At 39.9% G+C, this 19,850-nt stretch overlaps 1 long non-coding RNA gene across 1 annotated transcript; it reads left to right on the forward strand.

The window, feature by feature from the left end:
* Nucleotides 1-1,231: 1,231 nt before the first annotated feature.
* LOC120878204 lies at nucleotides 1,232-18,140 on the forward strand. The gene is made up of 3 exons (XR_005724487.1): nucleotides 1,232-1,310; nucleotides 4,813-4,816; nucleotides 18,116-18,140. It is a non-coding gene; the product is annotated as an uncharacterized LOC120878204 (long non-coding RNA).
* Nucleotides 18,141-19,850: the final 1,710 nt, after the last annotated feature.

The raw sequence follows: 19,850 nt of genomic DNA on the forward strand, positions 1-19,850 counted from the left end.
CCAGATGCACAAGCTGGTTCTAGAAAAGGTAGAGCAACCAGAAATCAAATTGCCAACAACTGCTGGGTCATAGAAAAAGCAAAGCAATTACACACACAAAAATCTACTTCTGCTTCATTTACTACATGAAAGCCTTTGAGTGTGTGGACCACAACAAACTGTGGATAATTCTTAAAGAGATGGGACTACCAGACCACCTTACCTGCCTCCTGAGACATCTGTGTGCTGGTCAAGACACAACAGTTAGGATTGGACATGGAACAACAGACGGGTTCAAAATTGGGAAAGGAGTAAGACAAGGTTGTATATTGTCACCCTGTTTATTTAACTTACATGCAGAGTACATCATGCAAAATGCCAGGCTGGATGATTCACAAGATTGAATCAAATTGCCTAGAGACATATCGACAGCCTCGGGTATGCAGCTGATACCACTCTAATGGCAGAAAGGGAAGAGGAACTAAGGAGGCTCTTGATAAGGGTGAAACAGGAGAGGGAAATAGCTGATTTAAAATTAAACATTCATAAAACTAAGGCCAAAGAATTGATGCTTTTGAATTGTGGTGCTGAAGAAGACCCCTGGACAGTAAGGAGATCAAATCAGTCAATCCTAAAGAAAACCAATCCCAAATATGCATTGGAATGACCAATGCTGAAGCTGAAGCTCTAATACTTTGGCCACCTGATGCAAAGATCCAACTCACTGGAAAAGTGAGTTGATTCACCCTGAGGCTGGGAAAGATTGAAGGCAATAGGAGAAGGGGGTGACAGAGGACAAGGTGGTTGGATGGCTTCACCAACTCAATGGACATGAGTTAGAGCAAACTCTGGGAGATAGTGAAGTTCAGGGAAGCCTGGCGTGGCGCAGTCCATGGGGTCGCAAAGAGTCAGACATGACTTAGTGACTGAACAACAACCAAAAGGTCTACAAATAAAAAATGCTGGATAGGGTTATGGAGATATGGGAACCTTCCTACTCTGAATATGGGAATGTAAGTTGGTACAGCCACTACAGAAAATAGTATGGAAGTTCTTCAGACAACTAAAAATAGAATTACTAGGTGACCAGCAATCGTATTCCTGTTCATATATCCAGACAAAACTATAATTTAAAAAGATACATGCACCTCCATGTTCATGACATTCACAACAGCCAAGATATAGAAACAACCTAAATATCCATCAATAGATGAATGCATAAAGAAGATGTGGTCCATATTTACAACGAAGTACTACTCAGCCATAACAAAGAATGAAATAGTGCCATTTGCAGCAACATGGATGGACCGAGAAGTATCATACTAATTGAAGTCAAAAGTGGTCACATAGAGAAAGACAAATACCATATATCATTTATATGTGAAATTTAAAATATGACACAAATGAATCTATCTATGATTTAGAAACAGACTCACAGACACAGAGAACAGACAGTGTCAGACTTTATTTTCTTGGGCTCCAAAATCACTGCAGATGGTGACTGCAGCCACGAAATTAAAAGACGCTTACTCCTTGGAAGAAAAGTTATGACCAACCTAGATAGCATGTTGAAAAGCAGAGACATTACTTTGCCAACAAATGTCCATCTAGTCAAGGCTATGGTTTTTCCTGTGGTCATGTATGGATGTGAGAGTTGGACTGTGAAGAAAGCTAAGCACCAAAGAATTGATGCTTTTGAACTGTGGTGTTGGAGAAGACTCTTGAGAGTCCCTTGGACTGCAAGGAGATCCAACCAGTCCATTCTAAAGGAGATCAGCCCTAGGTGTTCTTTGGAGGGAATGATGCTGAGGCCGAAATTCCAGTACTTTGGCCACCTCATGCGAAGAGTTGACTCATTGGAAAAGACTCTGATGCTGGGAGGGATTGGGAGCAGGGGGAAAAGGGGATAACAGGATGAGATGGCTGGATGGCATCACCGACTCTATGGACATGAGTTTGAGTGAACTCCGGGAGTTGGTGATGGACAGGGAGGCCCAGCATGCTGCAATTCATGGGGTCGCAAAGAGTCGGACACAACTGAGCGACTGAACTGAGCTGAGGAAGGGGGAAATTGGGGGATGGATAGAGTGGGAGGTTTGGGTTAGCAGATGTAAATTATTATATACAGAATGGACAAACAAAAAGGTCCTAATGTACAGAAAACTATACTCAAATATTCTATGATAAACCATAATGTGAAAGAATAATAAAAAAGAAAATATGTATGTATATGTGTATAACTGAATCACTTAGCTTACAGCAGAAATTAACACAACATTCTAAATCAAGTATGTGTGTGTGTGTGTTAGTCACTCAGTCGTGTCCAACTCTTTGTGACTCCAGACTGTAGCCCACCAGGCTCCTCTGTCCATGGAATTCTCCAGGCAAGAACACTGGAGTGGGTTGCCATTTCCTTCTCCAATGCATGAAAAGTGAAAAGTGAAAGGGAAGTCGCTCAGTCATGTCTGACTCTTCACAACCCCATGGACTACAGCCCACCAGGCTCCTCCATCCATGGGATTTTCCTAAAATCAGGAGAAGGTAAAGATACTCTTACCACTTTTATTGAAAATAGGTACATACAAAACAAATCCCTACATATTGAGATGGAAGAAGTTAAACTGTCATTATTTGCAGATGACATGATCATATACAAAGAAAATCCTAAGGAATCTAAGAAAGAGTCTCTGGAACTAATAAGTGAATTTAGTAAGCTCCAACACATAAGGTCAGTGTACAAAAAAGTCAACTGTATTTTTATATTTTACAAATAAGCAAATGGAAAATAATATTATTTACTATAGCATCAAATGTATAAAATATATATTTATATGTTAATGTTAATTATATATAAATATATATTATTATATATTATATAATAAAATGTAGGAATAAATGTAACAAATAAGTATAAATCATATATGCTGAACGATACAAAATATTGCTAAATAAATGTAGAGACACAGCATTTTAGTGGCTAGGAACACAACATTGAGTCAATTTGTCTCAAATCTATAGATAGAATGCAATCAAACAAAAATCCCAGGAAAAATAAAGAGAGAGAGAGAAGGTGACAAGCTGTTTGAAATATATATCTGCCCTTTTAATCTGGAAAGTTCTGGTGTATACACTTGGCCCTCTGACCCGGAAACAACACACAAATAACTGCCACTGGTTTAGGGAATTTTCTTCTCTAAAGTCCTTTGATTTCTGGGCCTCTGTGCCAAGAGGCTATTTACAATCAATGTTCTATTTTCTGCCAGACAAATTCTTCAAGGAGTGTTTAAGTCAAAATATATTTTAGCTAAAATATATTTTAAAAGCAAAAGCAACTTGAGTTGGTCTTGTCAAATCAGTTTGTTGTTTAGCTCTTTCAGACAATTTATTCACTTTACCCTGGAACGTTCAAGACTGGCCACATAATGAAATAGGAACTAGCATAAGGTGTAGCATAAGCTGTATGGTATCATTTGAGAGGTGAGGCAAGCTTTTCTTGCTCCCCTCTTTCTCATTTCTAAACCGTCTTAAGATGTGATATATATTGTGGCATTTTGTGCTTTAGTAAAGAGAGTACATGAACTGAAATAAAAAATTTCCTGTTCTACCCCCTTGAGTGACCTGTATCATCAGCCTTGTGACACCTAACTTTCCTTAGCCTAGGCTTTTGATTTGGAATGAAAGTAACTTCTAGCTCCAGAAATCTTTGCTTCTATAATTTTTTAATATAAATTTATTTATTTTAATTGGAGGCTAATTACTTTACAATATTGTATTGGTTTTGCCATACATCAACATGAATCTGCCACGGGTGCACACATGTTCCCCATCCTGAACCCCCCTCCCACCTCCCTGCTTCTATAATTTATCATCAAGTACCTCAAGTAACCTCAGATTAGCTGTTTTGCTTTTATTCTTCTTAACAGTGAGGGCTGGCACCAGAATCCCCACATTTAGTTAGAAGGAAGCTGTCAGATAGGATAAAGGACAAGGGTCCCTCAACATCAAGTGGTGCCCCAGGTGCCCAGTGCTGGGAGGGGAACAGTGAAAGACACCATGCTGGTACAGGAAGTGAGGAAGGAGCAAAAAGTCCAAGAAGAAAATACACACAAACTAGAAAAGTAGATAGTGAAAAAGAAACACAGGCTGAAGACTGAAGTTTTGGTGAAGAGATACTTCATCCAGCTAATCCTAGATGAGTCCAGGAACTCTGAATGAAAATGAAATGTTGTGACAAATATTTAATATCAACCAAAGAGAAGATACTCTATTTCCTGTAGGCAAAGATCATTCATACCTTACTCATTTCATTTTACCTCCAATACCTAGTACTACTGTATAGTAGAAAAACAATAGGCATATAACTATTTCACAAGAACTGATAAAAATATGATGATATGATGGTGGACTAGACTAACCAGGAAGCCAAGTTCAGTTTAAAATCCTCTTAAGAAAGTATGGAATGGCTTCTTATCCTCACCACCACCACCACCACCACCGTAGACAACAATGTCTTTCATTTGGGGTTTTAGAGGTCCTGGAGTTCATGGTATGGATTAGACTGATAATAGTAGGGCAAAGACCAAAGAAAAAGAACTGGCAAGTGGAAAGTGTGAACCATCAGCCTGTAAACACCCTGCTCATCCATGTTCCTAAGCATCCAAATGAGGGCCCTTGCAATGGCTCTTCCCTCTAAACACTGGCTTCTCTTTCCAAGCATGTTTCCTAGTGGGCCCCCAGTTTTTTGGACTCTCGAGTTCTGCCACCCTTTCTTTGGTCTTTTCTTCCCTACTTCCATCATTTCCTGCCCACCCAAGTTCTTTTCCCTTGCAGAAGAGAAGTCTTTAGTATTTCGCAAAATTTTCATGGCCAATTAGTTTAAACTTCAAAAGCTAAAATGTATCCATCTAAAATGCAAAGGAAAAAAGAAAAGATTATTTACCTACTAAATTAGATGTTTATTGATCTAAATATATTTATGACAGGTACTGTGTTAAATCTCATATACTATCCCACATAACAGATTGAGAAACAGTATCATATTTTATTGTATCATATAGTTTATAATATCAAGAATTTTGGCTCTGTATATAGACTTGGGTTTGAATAACAACTCCTTCATTTACTAAGAATGATGTTGGGGAAATCACTTACATTTCTGACTCCACGTTCCTTATCTGAATAATGGAGACAATACTTAATTCATAGCATTTTATAAAGATCAAATGAACTGATGAAAAGGAAATACCACTGAGAATCTATTATATGGTCAAAACATTAGAAAGTGTGATCTTAAAATTCTAGACAAATTCAGTTGAGCAAACAAAAGTCTGTGGGTAAACAGATGAAATTTTATCTGCACAGATAAATTTTTTAATAATTAAACCTTACAGTTCAACGGAGAGAACAAAGGATTGATCAGAACTTGAGAGAGATTTCATAGAGGATCTTGATTAATCCTTGGAACAATTAAATCAAAGGTCTAGGGAAAGACAATAACAAATTAAAAGACTATCCTGAATGACACTGAAAGTTTCTTTCAATCATGACCTACCTGACTCTGTGACTTAGGCTGTGATTGAAGTTTTTTGATGTTTCTAAAGATGGATATTGTGGACAGAAAAAAGTTACTCGAGTGATTTAATAGTTTTTAATCTTATTTTCTATTTTTACATGTAGTATGTTTTAATAATCATTTTTATAAAGACTGTTAACTACTTTGGAGCCTGTTATAAATCAGTCATGCACAACTCTTAGTTTTTTGGTAAATACCGATAGCCACCTACAATTAAAGGTGGGTAAGGGATAATCAGGGCTTCCCTGGTGGCTCAGACAGTAAAGAATCCTCTTGCAATGGAGGGGACTTGGGTTCGATCCCTGGGTTGGGAAGATCCCCTGAAGAAGAAAATGGCACCCCACTCCAGTACTCTTGCCTGGTAGGCTACAGTCCGTGGGGTTGTGAAGAGTTGGGCACGACTGAGCGACTTTGCTTTCTTTCACGTTCACTTTCAAGGGATAATTACTTTCCTCACCCTCACTATCAGGTGATTATGAAAGAGTCTTAGATCAAATTTTGCCTCATATTTAACATGTTTTTAAAAAAAAACCTTCATTAGAAAGTAAACACGAGTTCACATAACTCCTTTTTAGAAGTCTGGTGACGTCTCAGCTTTCTACCACTTGTAAGATCTAACACGGCAGGGTACAAGGTCATGGAACTCACCTCCTCCCACAAATACATCAACAATATCTTTACAAACGGAACAGTTCTCACAGAACACCTACTGAAACTGCAGAAGACCTCAAACATCTGAAAGGAAAAGAAAGACCTCCACACAATCAGGTAGGGAGGAAAGGGAAAAAGAAACGAGCAGAAGGATAGGACCTGCATCCCTGGGAGACAATTGGAAAAAAGGAAAGGTTCCTGTACCCTCTGAGAAGCCCTCTCATTGGCAGGGAGAATGGTCAATATAGACAGGAAGTTTCAGCGGAGAGAGCAACAACTGGTTTGTGGTGGGCAGAACAGAGAGAGATGTACAAATGGTCCCCGCCACCACCCTGCAAGCCCCAGCTTGAGATGGGTGTGTCCATTGGTACAGGCCAGGGCTGGGTGCTGGAACTCAGGATTTAGAGGACAGACCCAGGGAGAGAACCGCTATTGGCTGTGCAGAAACAGCCAAAAGGGGCTGGAGTGTGTAGGCCACAACTAGCAGTGTTCACGGAAGAAACCCAGAACCACCACAGAAGCAAAGCACCATTGTTAAGTGGTGTGTGAAGGGAGGGGAGGGGCTGCCATTACAGCCTCTTTTTCCGAGCACCAGTCCCTGCCACAAGGTGGACTCCCAGAGAATTTGCCTCAGCCACTACCGTGGGGGGCACTCCTGCCTCTGTGGGCTCTCACACCCCAGCTGCCACCTCAGCCAGCTCTGGGAGCAGATGCCAATGGGTTGCCCACTCACAGAGGTGGGGCTGAAACCACAGGTGAGCCCCAGGAGCCACATGACTTAGAAAGCAGGGCTAAAATCTCTCCCAGAAGGTTGCAAATTTACACTTCCAACACCAGCTTTGTAGATTCAGCATCTGTAAGACATCCAAGTGGACAATGGGGGCTGCCACATATGTGCATGGGGGCTGGGCTGGGCCAGAGGCTGGACTGCCTCAAGAGCTCCCACAGTGCGTCCAGGTGCACGACCACTCCAGTCCCAGGACATGACTTCAGTGGATCCGTGCTAGTAGACTTGTGCAAACAACAATGAGGGACACCAAGGCCAACCACTGGCATTCTAAGGTTGAGGTGGGGCCAACAGTGGTGTGCTCTGTGTATCGGCGCAATGAGTGGCAAGTGACACAGCAGAGCGTACTCACTGGTGAACAGCTCCAGCAGAGAAATGCTCGGGCTCCTCTCCCAGTGGGAGCGCTCTACTCTCATCTGCCTGGCACTGCAGCTTAGAGACAGATCTGGGGGCTTCCACTCCAACAGCCAGGGAGCAGATCCAGGCCCTGACACGGCACTGGCAACCACAGAGCAAAAAGAAGGACCCACTCGATAACCAGGGCAGGCTCTGATCACCACAACACCAGTCACACCTCCCACCAAGGGGATAACGTCCAGCATACACCGAGAAAAGAATTGGCAGGCAAGTACACTAAAAGCAGTCCTCACACCAAAAAATATTAGACCCACACAGGCTAGGGCTACACAGGAAACTCCCACATAAAAATAGCCCTCTAGGACCACAGTAGGAAATTGTTCCTCCTAAACTCATACAGCAAGAGAAATATAAGTAAAATAAAGAAGCAGAGAAACTATGCCTAATTAAAAGGTCATGAGAATTCCCCTGAAAGAACAAACAAAACAGACTTCTTCCATTTAAAATTCAATGAACTCAAAAAGGAGATAATGAAAATACTATAGGGACTAAGAAAGTCTGTCAACAGAAATGCAGATTACTATGAAAAGAAACTAGGAAAAAAAAAAAAAACAGGAAAAGTTTCGGCTGAGATGAAAGCTGAGCTAAAGGCATTGAATAGCAGAATGAATAATGCGAAAGAACGAATAAGGTTCCTGAAAGAGAGAATAATGGAAGTCACTCAATCAGAATAGCAGACAGCCAAATGAAAAAAATGAAAGCAATATAAAAGACCTGAGGGATGATAAAAAGCACGTCAACCTATACATAACAGTGATTCCAGAAGAAAGAGAAAAGGAGACTGAAAACATATTTGAAGAAATTATGGCTGACAACTTCCTAAACCTTAAGAAGGAAATATATATCCAGGTACAGGAAGCACAGAGGGTCCCAAACAGACCTACACCAACACTTATTATAATAAAAATATCAAAAGTTAAAGATAAGAGGATTCTAACCTAGAGGGTTGGGATGGGGTGGGAGGTAGAAGGAGATTCAAGAGAGATGGGACATATGCATACCTGTGGCTGATTCATGTTGATGTGTGCCAGAGACCAACATAGTATTGTACAGCCATTGTACTCCAATAAAAAAAAAAAAAAGAAAGAAAAATAAATGAGTTTTAAAAAAGAGAGGATTCTAAAGGCAGCAAGAGAAAAAGAGTTTAATTACAAGGGAACCCTATAAGGCCATAAGCTGATTTATCTACAGAAATGGTTGCAGACCAGAAGGGAGTAGTAAGATATATTCAATGTCCTGAAAGGGGAAAATCTGCACACTAGGATATTCTAACCAGCAAGATTATTACTTACAGTAGAGAAAGAATTTCTCAGAAATGCAGAAACTAAAAGAATAAAGTAATACCAAACCTATCCTAAAGGAAATACTGAAAGGTCTTCCCTAAACAGAAAAGAAGTAAGAGTCTATATAGAAAAGAGAAAAATACAATTGGAAAATAAATCACTTAAATAAGCCAGTAGACAGAAGTGAAAGCAATGATAACTACAATGGGCAACAAAAGGATGAACATGAAGATGTAAAAGAGGATATCAAAATAAGAAAATGAAGGGGAGAGGAGAATAAGAAAATGTAGATTTTTTTTTCTAGAACGTGTTTGAGTCTATATTACTACTAGCCTAAGGCAAGTAGGTATAGGAAGGTGTAAACATACCTGAAAAAGAGGGTATCCACAAATCAAAAACATACAACATATTCATATAGATCAAAAAGAACATAAACACAATACAAAAGAAAACCAAACTGCAATAGAAAAAAGAAAAGGACAAAAGAAGAAATATAAAATCAACAGAGAAACAAGGTTTAAAATGACAATAAATACATCTCTATCAATAATTACCTTAAATGTCAATGAATCAAACGCTTCAATCAAAAAACACTGAAGGGCAAAGTGAATTTAAAAAAGACAAAAAAGCAAGAGCCTCCAACACACTGCCTACAAGAGACCCGCTTTAGGGCAAAGGACACATGTTGATGGAAAGTGAAAGGGTGGGAAAAGATATTTCATGCAAACAAATAAGAAAGTGGGGGCTGCAATACTCCTATCAAACAAAATAAACTTTAAAACAAAGGCTATAAAGAAAGATAAGGGCACTACATAATGAAAAAAGGATCAGTGCAAGGAGAGGATACTACAGTTGTCAACCTAATTACACCCCATACAGGAACACCCAGATATATAAAACAAATACGAAATGACATAAAGGGAGATATTAGCTGAAATAAATTAATAGTTCAGTTCAGTTCAGTCGCTCAGTCGTGTCCGACTCTTTGCAACCCCATGAAGTAAGAGACTTTAAAACCCCACTTACATCAATGGACAGATCTTTGAGACAGAAAATCAACAAAGCAATAGAGATCCTAAATTATATAATAGAACAGTTATACTTAATTGATATTTTCAAGACATTACATCCAAGAGAAGTAGAATATACATTCTTTTCAAGTGCACATACCAGGGCACAAAACAAGCCTCAAAAATTATAAGAATATGGAAATTATTTCAAATATCTTTTCCAACCACAATAGCATAAAACTAGAAATCAACCACAGAAAAAGAAATGAGAAAAAAAATTATGTGGAGACTAAACAACATGTTACTAAAACATCAATGAGTCAATGACAAAATCAGAGAAGAAATACATACCTTGAGGTAAATGACAATGAAAATACAATCATAAAAGACCTATGGGATGCAGCAAAAACAGCTCTTAGAGGGAAGTCCGTAGTGTTACAGTCCCTTCTTTAAAAAAAAAAAAATGAAAAATCTCAAATAAACAACCTAACCCACCACCTAAAAGAATTAGAAAAGGAAGAACAAAGAAAATCTTAAGTCAGCAGAAGGAAGGAGATAATAAAGATCAGAGAGGAAACTAATAAAATAGAGATTAAAAACAATAGGAAAAAATAAAACCAAGAGCTGGTTCTTTGAAAGGGTAAACAAAACTGACAAACCTCTGGCCAAGCTCACCAAGAAATAAAAAGTTCCAATTAAACAAAGCATTAAATGAAAGAGGAGAAATCACAAGATACAATGGAAATACAAAAATCTTAATAGAATACTATGAACAATTATTTGCCAACAGATTTTCAACCTAGAAGAAATGGACTATTTTCTAGAAACATACAGCCCACCAAAACTGAATCAAGAATAACTAAATAACTTGAAAAGAACAATCACTGGAAGAAACAGAATCTGTAATTTTAAAAAAAGAAACAAAACTGCCTACAAATAAAAGTCCAGGGCCTGATAGCTTCACAGGTGAATTCTATCATTCATACAACAAAGAACTTATAACTATCCTTCTCAAATTCTTTCAAAAGGCTGAAGAGGAAGGAATACTCTCAAAGACATCCTATGAAGCCACCATCACCCCAATACCAAAACCAGACAAGGATATTATTTAAAAAAATTAAAAAGTGAAGTTGCTCAGTCATGTCCGACTCTTTGAGACGCCATGGACTGTAGCCTGGCAGGCTCCTCTGTCCATGGGATTTTTCAGACAAGAATACTGGAGTAGGTGCCATTGCCTTCCATTGAACCCAGGTCTCCTGCATTGCTGGTATACACTTTACCGTCTGAGCCACCAGGGAAGTCAAAAAAATAAAGTTAGAGACCAACATCTTTGATGAATACAGATTTAAAAATTCTCAACAAAATATTAGCATACTCAAATCCAACAACACATAAAAAAGACATGAGACTCATCCCAAGTTCACATGGATGGTTCAACATATGCAGATTAGTCAATGTGATACACCACATCAACAAAAGAAAAGGCAAACCCTTTTACACAATCATCTCAACAGATACAGAAAACATTCAATAAAATTCAACATCCATTCACAATAAAACTCTTATCAAAGTAGATATAGAGGGAACATATCTCAACATAATAAAAGCTATCTATGACAAAAATAAAGTGAAAGTCACTCAGTCATGTCCAACTCTTTGTGACCCCATGGACTATACAGTCCATGGAATTCTCCAGGCCAGAACACTGGAGTGGATAGCCATTCCCTTCTCCAGGGGATTCCCAACCCAGGGATTGAACCCAGGTCTCCCACATTGCAGGTGGACCCTTTACCAGCTGAGCCACCAGGGAAACCAAATCTATGACAAACACACGCCCATAAAGTACTCAACATGAAAAGCTGAAAATCTTCCCCCAAAAATCTGGAACAAGGGAAGGATGCCTGTTCTCACTACTTCTCATCAACATAGTATTGAAAGTCTTAGACATAGCAATCAGATGAGAAAAAGAAATAAAAGATGTTCAAACGGGTATGGAAAAGGTGAAATTGTCATTATATGTAGACAATATGATATTATATATATAAAACCCTAAAGACTTCACACAAAATCTACTGAAACTGACAAATGAATTCAGCAAGATAGCAGGATCCAAGATTAACACACAGAAATTGGTTGCATCTCTTTATTAACAATGAAATAACAAAAGGGGAATGTAAACAAGCAATCCTTTAAAACAGCACACCCTATCTTATACAAAATTTTTAAGCAATTATCTGCCAATTAAAATTTTTTTTAAATTTTAAACACCTTCCAAATTAAATACTTAGAAATAAATTTGAAGAAATAAACACCTTCATCAAGAATGTGAAAGATATATCTGCTAAGAACTTAAAACATTAATAAAGGAAATTGAAGATGATTCATAGAAATGGAAAGATAACCCATACTCTTGTATTGGAAGAATTAATATTGTTGAAATAACCATACTACCCAAAGCAATCTACAGATTTAATGTGATCCCTATCAAATTATCAATGATACTTTTCACTAGAACAAATAATCCTAAAATTTATATAGTACAGTAAAAGACTCATAACTGCCAAAGCAATCCTGAGGAGAAAGAAGAAAGCAGAAGGCATAACCCGCCTAGACTGCAGGCAACACTACAAAGCAACAGTAATCAAAACCATGGGGGCGCTGGCACAGAAACAGGCATAGGCACCCACGGAAAAGAATAGAGGGCCCAGAAATAAAGCCACACGCCTACGGGCAAGTAATCTTTAATAGAGGAGGGAAGAATACACAAAGGAGAAGAGACAGTTTTTAAAGCAAGTGGTGCTAGGAAAGCCAAGAGATACCTGGAGTAATAGGCAACTTTGGCCTTGGAGTACAAAATGAAGCAGGGCAAAGGCTAACAGAGTTTTGTCAAGAGAACATACTGGTCATAGCAAACTCCCTTTTCTAAGAACACAAGAGACAACTCTACACATGGACATCACCAAATGGTCAATACAGAAATCAGATTGATTATATTCTTTGCAGTCGAAGTTGGAGAAGTTCTATACAGTCAGCAAAAACAAGACCTGGAGCTGACTGTGGCTTAGATCATGAGCTCCTTATGGACTTCAGACTTCAAGGGTAGAAAGTAAGGGAAACCACTGGCCATTCAGGTATGCAAATCTCTTATGATTATACAGGGGAGGTGATAAACACATTCAAGGGGTTAGATCTGGTAGATGGAGTGCCTAAAGAACTATGGACAGAAGTTCATAACATTGTACAGGAGGTGGTGATGAAAACCATCCCAAAGAAAAAGAAATGCAAGAAGGCAAGGTGATTGTCTGGGAAGAGAGAGAAAGGGAAAGACACAATATACCCAACTGAATGCAGAGTTCCAGAGAATAGCAAGGAGAGATAAGAAGGACTTCTTAAATGAACAGTGCAAAGAGGCAGAGGAAAACAACAGAATGGGAAAGACTAGCGATATCTTCAAGAAAACTGGAGATACCAAGGGAAAATTTCATGCAAAGATGGCACAATAAAGGACATAAACAGTATGGACCTAACAGAAGCAGAAGATATTAAGAAGAGGTGGCAAGAATACACAGGAGAACTATACAAAAAAAAAAAAAAAAGGTTTTAATGACCCAGATAACCACAGTACTGTGGTCACTCACATACAGCCTAACATCCCGAAGTTTGAAAACAAGTGGGTCTTAGGAAGAATTATGACCAACAAGGCTAACAGAGGTGATGGAATTCCAGCTGAGCTATTTCAAATCCTAAAAGATGATGCTGTTGAAGTGCTGTACTCAATATGTCAGCAAATTTGGAAAACTCAGCAGTGGTCACAAGATTGGAAAAGGTAAGTTAATATTCCAATCCCAAAGAAGGGAAGTGCCAAAGAATGTTCAAGCTATACAACTGGGATCATTTCACATACTAGTAAGATTATGCTCCAAATCTTTCAAGCTAGCTTCAGTAATACATGTACCAAGAACTTCCAAAGGCACAAACTGGGTTTAGAAAAGGCAGAGGAACCAGAGATTGAATTGGCAACATTTGTTGAACCATAGAGAAACCAAAGGAATTCCAGAAAAACATCTACTTCTGCATCATTGATGACACTGAAAATTTCACTGTGTGGATCACAACAAATTGTGAAAAATTATTAAAGAGATGGGAATACCAAACCGCCTTACATGTCTCCTGATAAACCTGTATGTGGGTCAAGAAGCAACAGTTAGAGCCTTACATGTAACAATGGACCAGTTTAAAATTGGGAAGGGAGTATGACAAAGCTGTATATTGTTACCCTGCTTATTTAACTTATATGCAGAATACATCATGAGAAATGCCAGGCTTGATGAATCACCTGTGGAATCAAGATAGCTGGGAGAAATATCAAGAACCTCAGATATATGCAGATGATACCACTCTAATGACAGAAAGTGAAGAGCCTCTTGATGAGGGTGAACGAGGACACTAAAAGCTGGCTTAAAGCTCAACACGGAAAAGACTAAGATCGTGGCATCCAATCCCATCCCTTCATGGCAAACAGATGGGGGAAAAGTGGAAGCAGTGACAGATTTTTATTTTCTTGGGCTCCAAAATCACTGTGGATGATGACTGCAGCCATGAAATTAAAAGACACTTGCTCCTTGGAAGGAAAGCTATGACAAACTGTAACAGAGCAGGCTGAGCACAGCCCTTAGCAGGCAGCCATTGCTGTGCCTGATTACTCCTCACCCTGTTACAGGCAATAGATCTTGCTCAGCCTTTGGATGCTGCCTCAGTGGGCCTGCCTAGAAGCAACCAATTGTCAATGAGAAACCATTAATTGTCCAGCTCAGTTACTGGTCAGTGACGTAGTGGGCCCTCCCCACAAGTAACTGTCAATGAGGGGCATTTAGAGAAGCGATTCAGCAAAGGGTTAGTGGCACAGTGGTAATCAGGTAGAGACGGAAGTAAGAGGCAGATCCAGGCCTCCTCCTGAAGGCCCTTCAGCTCACCCAGGCTTGGGTCAGTGCTAGAGGCCCCAGGGAACACCCTGCAGGGCTCCGGGGCCCTCTCCGAGGCCCTCCACTAGCCTTGAGGAGCGGGGAACTTCTCCCCCATCCCTGTCTCTGCAACTGCATCCAGTGGCCACGTGCCTTGATCGCAGTCTGTGAGACCTGGTCTCCCCATTTGGGCATCCTGAGGAGACTGAGGCCCAGTTGGGTTGCATGCCTGGCTCCCTCAGGGGTGTCAGCTGGGCAGAGTGTGGAAACTTGGTCCTGAAGGAGCTGCCAACTGAGATTTGCCTCCTCTTAGCCAGGCCTGAGATCTTGGAGGGCGAAAGTTGTGCATTGGAACCATGCCCTTTCTTGTCAAGAGAGAGAATAACATTCATTTTGTATAGATTTACAGGAACATTGTTATCTGACCATTTCCAGACCTCAAGATCAAAGGATCTGACACCATGAAGGTAGTAATAACTAACATGCCCCTCCCTCACCTTTTGCTTTTAAAATGGCTTGCTAAAAGCTTTCAGTAACTTTGGGGTTCTTAGAGCATGAGCCACCTTTCTCTTTGTATGAATCTGTAATAAACTTTCTGTTCCAAACTCTAATGTTTTACTATCTGTCAACTACAAACTGGCACTTACCAAGAGCATTGACAATGACTGAACAACAAAGGCATTTGCCACCTGCCTCTAAGGAGATTAAAACCAGTGCTGTTGACTTCAACAACCCCCGAGGGAGTTCAGGGTGGAGTGAGGCACTCTGTGCTCCAGGGAAACTGGTGGGACAGGTCTTTAGATGGTTGGATGTTTTTATGATCTCAATCCTTGCATCTCCTCATATCTAGAGAGGCACTAAATTCCTTCATGGTGACATCAGACCCTCATGACTAACCAAGAAACTTTTATAAAACAAGTGCTTCCTGGTATTGAACTCCCCCTTCACCAAAACCTTATATATTGACCTTCCCCCACTGCCACTTTGGAGCCGTCTCTCAGAGTTATCTGAGATGCTGCCTCCCGGGCAACAGTCCTCATTTTGCCCCAGATAAAACTTAACTCGCAACTCTCAAGTTATACATCTTATTTAGTCGACATATCGATGGGCCTCGCTGTGTGTCAGGCATGTGGACTTGCAATTCAGTAACAAAACCTAGACAGCATATTAAAAAGCAAATACATCACTTTGCTGACAACAGTTCGCCTAGTCAAAGCTATGGTTTTTCCAGTAGTCATGTATGGATGTTAGAGCTGGACCATAAAGAAGGCTGAGTGCTAAAGAATTGATGCTTTCAAATTGCAGTGCTGGAGAAGATTCTTGAGAGTCCCTTGGACTGCAAAGAGATCAAACCAGTCAATCCTAAAGGAAAACAACCCTGAATATTCACTGGAAGGACTGAGGCTGAGGCTCCAATACTTTGGCCACCTGATACGAAGAGCCAACTCACTGGAAAAGACTGATTCTAGGAAAGACTGAAAGCAAAAGGAGGGGGGTGGCAGAGGGTGAGATAGATAGATAGCATCACCAACTCAATGAACATGAATTTGAGCAAACTCCAGGAGATAGTGAAGGATAGGGAAGGCTGGCATGCTGCAGTCCATGGGATCACAAAGAGTCAGACACAGCACTGAACAACAAAACAAATATTTTCCTAGCTCAGTCTCCCAAGGTAATAGAGATAAAAGCAAAAGCAAACAAATGGGACCTAATCTAACTTTTATGCTTTGCACAGCAAAGGAAACCATGAACAAAACGAAAAGACCATCTACCTACTGGGAAGAAATATTTGCAAATGATGTGACCAACAAGAGTCTAATATACAAACAACTCATAAAACTCAATAACTAAAAACCTCAAATAACCCAATTGAAAAATGAGCAGAAGATCTAAATAGACATTTCTCCAAAGACATATAGATGGCCAACAGGCACATGAAAAGATGCTCATCATTACTAATTATTAAAGAAATGCAAATCAAAACAAAAATGATGTACCATCTCACACTGGTTAGAATGGTCATCATTAAAATGTCTGGTGGTGGTGGTGGTTTTGTTGCTAAGTCATGTCCAACTCTTATGACCCCATGGACAGAAGAGCCTGGCAGGTTACAGTCCATGGGATTCTCCAGGCAAGAATACTGGAATGGGTTGCCATTTCCTTCTCTGGGGGATCTTCCAAACCCAGGAATGGAACCTGGGTCTCCTGCATCATAGGCAGATTCTTTACCAACTCAGCTACAAAGGAAGCCCTTAAAATGTATACAATGATAAATATTGGAGAGGGTATGAAGAGAAGGAAACCTTCCTATGATGTTGGTGGGAATGTAAATTGGTATGTCATTATGGAAAACAATATGGAGGTTCCTCAAAAAACTAAAAATAGTATCACCATATGATCCAGCAATCCCACATCTTGGGCATATACCTAGATAAACTCTAATTCAAAAAGACAGATGCACCTGTATATTCATAGCAGCACTATTTACAGTAGCCAAGACATGGAAACAACCTAAATGTCTATCAACAGGTGAATGGATAATTAATATGTGGGGGGGGTGTGTGTGTTGTTGTTATGTGGTATGTGTGTGAACTACAAATTGGCCCTTGCCAAGGGTATTGGTCATTCGCCTCTACAGAGACTGAATCTGGTGATGCTGCAGCCATTGACCTTTGACATGAGCTGAAGGGAGTTAGGGGTAGAGAATGAGACACATTGTGTTCCAGGAAAACTGGTGGAACAGGTCTGTAGATAGATGTTTTCAGGAACTGATTTTATGATCCCAATCCTTTCATCTCCTTGTATCTAGAAAAGCACTAAATCCCTTCATGGTGACATCAGCGCCTTGTGACTAACAGAAAACCTTTTGTACGATAAGTGATTGTGTGAACTCTCCCTTTACCAGAATCATTTATACTGACCTTTTCCCATGACCTCTTTGGAGCAGTTTCTGAGGTATCTGAGGTGCTGTCTCCCAACTGAAGTCCTCATTTTGCCCCCAAAAGACTTAACTTGCAACTCTCAGGTTGTACATCTTTTTTAGCAGATATGTGTATGTGTGTGTTTATACACACATATATAATAGAATGTATCTATATAATTGAATAAATAGTATATATAACTATTTGGGCTTCCCTGGTGGCTCTGATGGTAAAAAATCTGTCTGCAGTGTGGGAGACCTGGGTTCAAACCTTCATACCTTTGAAGGGAATGCCTACCAACTCCAGTATTCTTGCCTGGAAAATTGCATGGACACAGTAGTCAGTGGGTTATAGTTCACTGGGTTGCAGAGAGTCGGACAGGAGCAAGCGACTAACACTTTCACATAACTCTTTTATGTTATTCCAGTATGTAATGGAATAGCACTCACCATTGAAAAGAATGAAATAATGCCATCTGCAGCTACATGGATGGACCCACAGATTATCATACTAAGCAAAGTAAGTCATAAAGAGAAAGACAAATACCATATGATATCATTGGGATCAAACCCACCCCTCTCGCAGATGTTCAAGCTGGATTTAGAAAAGGCAGAGAAACCAGAGATCAAACTGCCAATATCCCTTGAATCATCAAAAAAGCAAGAGAGTTCCAGAAAAACATCCACTTCTGCTTTACTGACTATGCCAAAGCCTTTGAGTGTGTGGACCACAACACACTGTGGAAAATTTTTCAAGGGATGGGAATATCAGACCACCTGACCTGCCTCCTGAGAAATCTGTGTGCAGGTCAAGAAGCAATGTTAGAACTGGATATGGAACAACAGACTGGTTCCAAATCAGAAAAGGAGTACGTCAAGGCTGTATATTGTCACCCTAATTATTTAACTTATATGCAGAGTACATCATGAGAAATGCTGGGCTGGATGAAGCACAAGGTGGAATCAAGATTGCCAGGAGAAATACCAATAACCTCAGATAGGCAGATGACACCACCATCATGGCAGAAAGCAAAGAAGAACTGAAGAGCCTCTTGATGAAAGTGAAAGAGGAGAGTGAAAAAGTTGGCTTAAAGCTCAACATTCAGAAAACTAAGATCATGGCATCTGGTCTCATCACTTCATGGCAAATAGATGGGGAAACAATGGAAACAGTGACATTTTATTGTTCGGGGCTCCAAAATCACTGCAGATGATGATTGCAGCCATGAAATTAAAAGACGCTTACTCCTTGGAAGAAAAGTTATGACCAACCTAGACAGCATATTAAAAAGCAGAGACATTACTTTGCCACAAAGGTCTGTCTAGTCAAAGCCATGGTTTTTCCAGTAGTCATGTATGGATTGACTATTAAGAAAGCTGAGCACTGAAGAATTGATGGTTTTGAACTGTGGTGTTGGAGAAGACTCTTGAGAGTCCCTTGGACTGCAAGGAGATCCAACCAGTCCATTCTGAAGGAGATCAGTCCTGAATATTCATTGGAAGGACTGATGCTGAAGCTGAAGTTCCAATACTTTGGCCACCTGATGTGAAGAACTGAGTCATCTGAAAAACCCTGATGCTGGGAGGGATTGGGGGCAGGAGGAGAAGGTGATGACAGGATGAGATGATTGGATGGCATCACCAACTCAACGGACATGAGTTTGAGTAAACTCCAGGAGTTGGTGATCGACAGGGAAGCCTGGCATCTGCAGTCCATGGGGTCAGGAGAGTCAGACATGACTGAGTGACTGAACTGAACTGAACTGAAAACTTTAGGTGACACAATCATTCTATGAAAAACTAAAGAACTGCCTTTGCCTCGCAAATGTGTAAACCAGGATAGAATACAGGTCGCAAGGACCTAGACTAAGCCCAGTTAAGCTGACAGGATCTGCAAGATCGAGGTGAAAAAAATTGCCAGTATTAAACTGAAACTGCTAAGAATGTTTCCTCAGCCAAATCTAACAGATAGTAAGCCTTAATCATCTGAGCAAGCAACTTTAAGATATTCCAACTGCTAACTAATAAATTTACAACCATATTGTAATACCTGTTTAAAAAAAAAAGATAACTTATTATGTAAAGCTCATATCTAAGCTTTAAGTAAAACCATTAGATCTCATTTGTTTATGTCTGTGTACACATTATACAAAAAGATGTGACAGTGAAAGATGAACTCGCCAGTTTAGTAGGTGCCCAATATGCTACTGGAGAAGACCAGAGAAAGAGCTCCAGAAAGAATGAAGAGGCTTGGCCAGAGAGAAAACAAC

Source organism: Oryx dammah, unplaced genomic scaffold (genome assembly GCF_014754425.2).
Source record: "Oryx dammah isolate SB20612 unplaced genomic scaffold, SCBI_Odam_1.1 HiC_scaffold_18, whole genome shotgun sequence".
NCBI lineage: Eukaryota > Metazoa > Chordata > Mammalia > Artiodactyla > Bovidae > Oryx > Oryx dammah.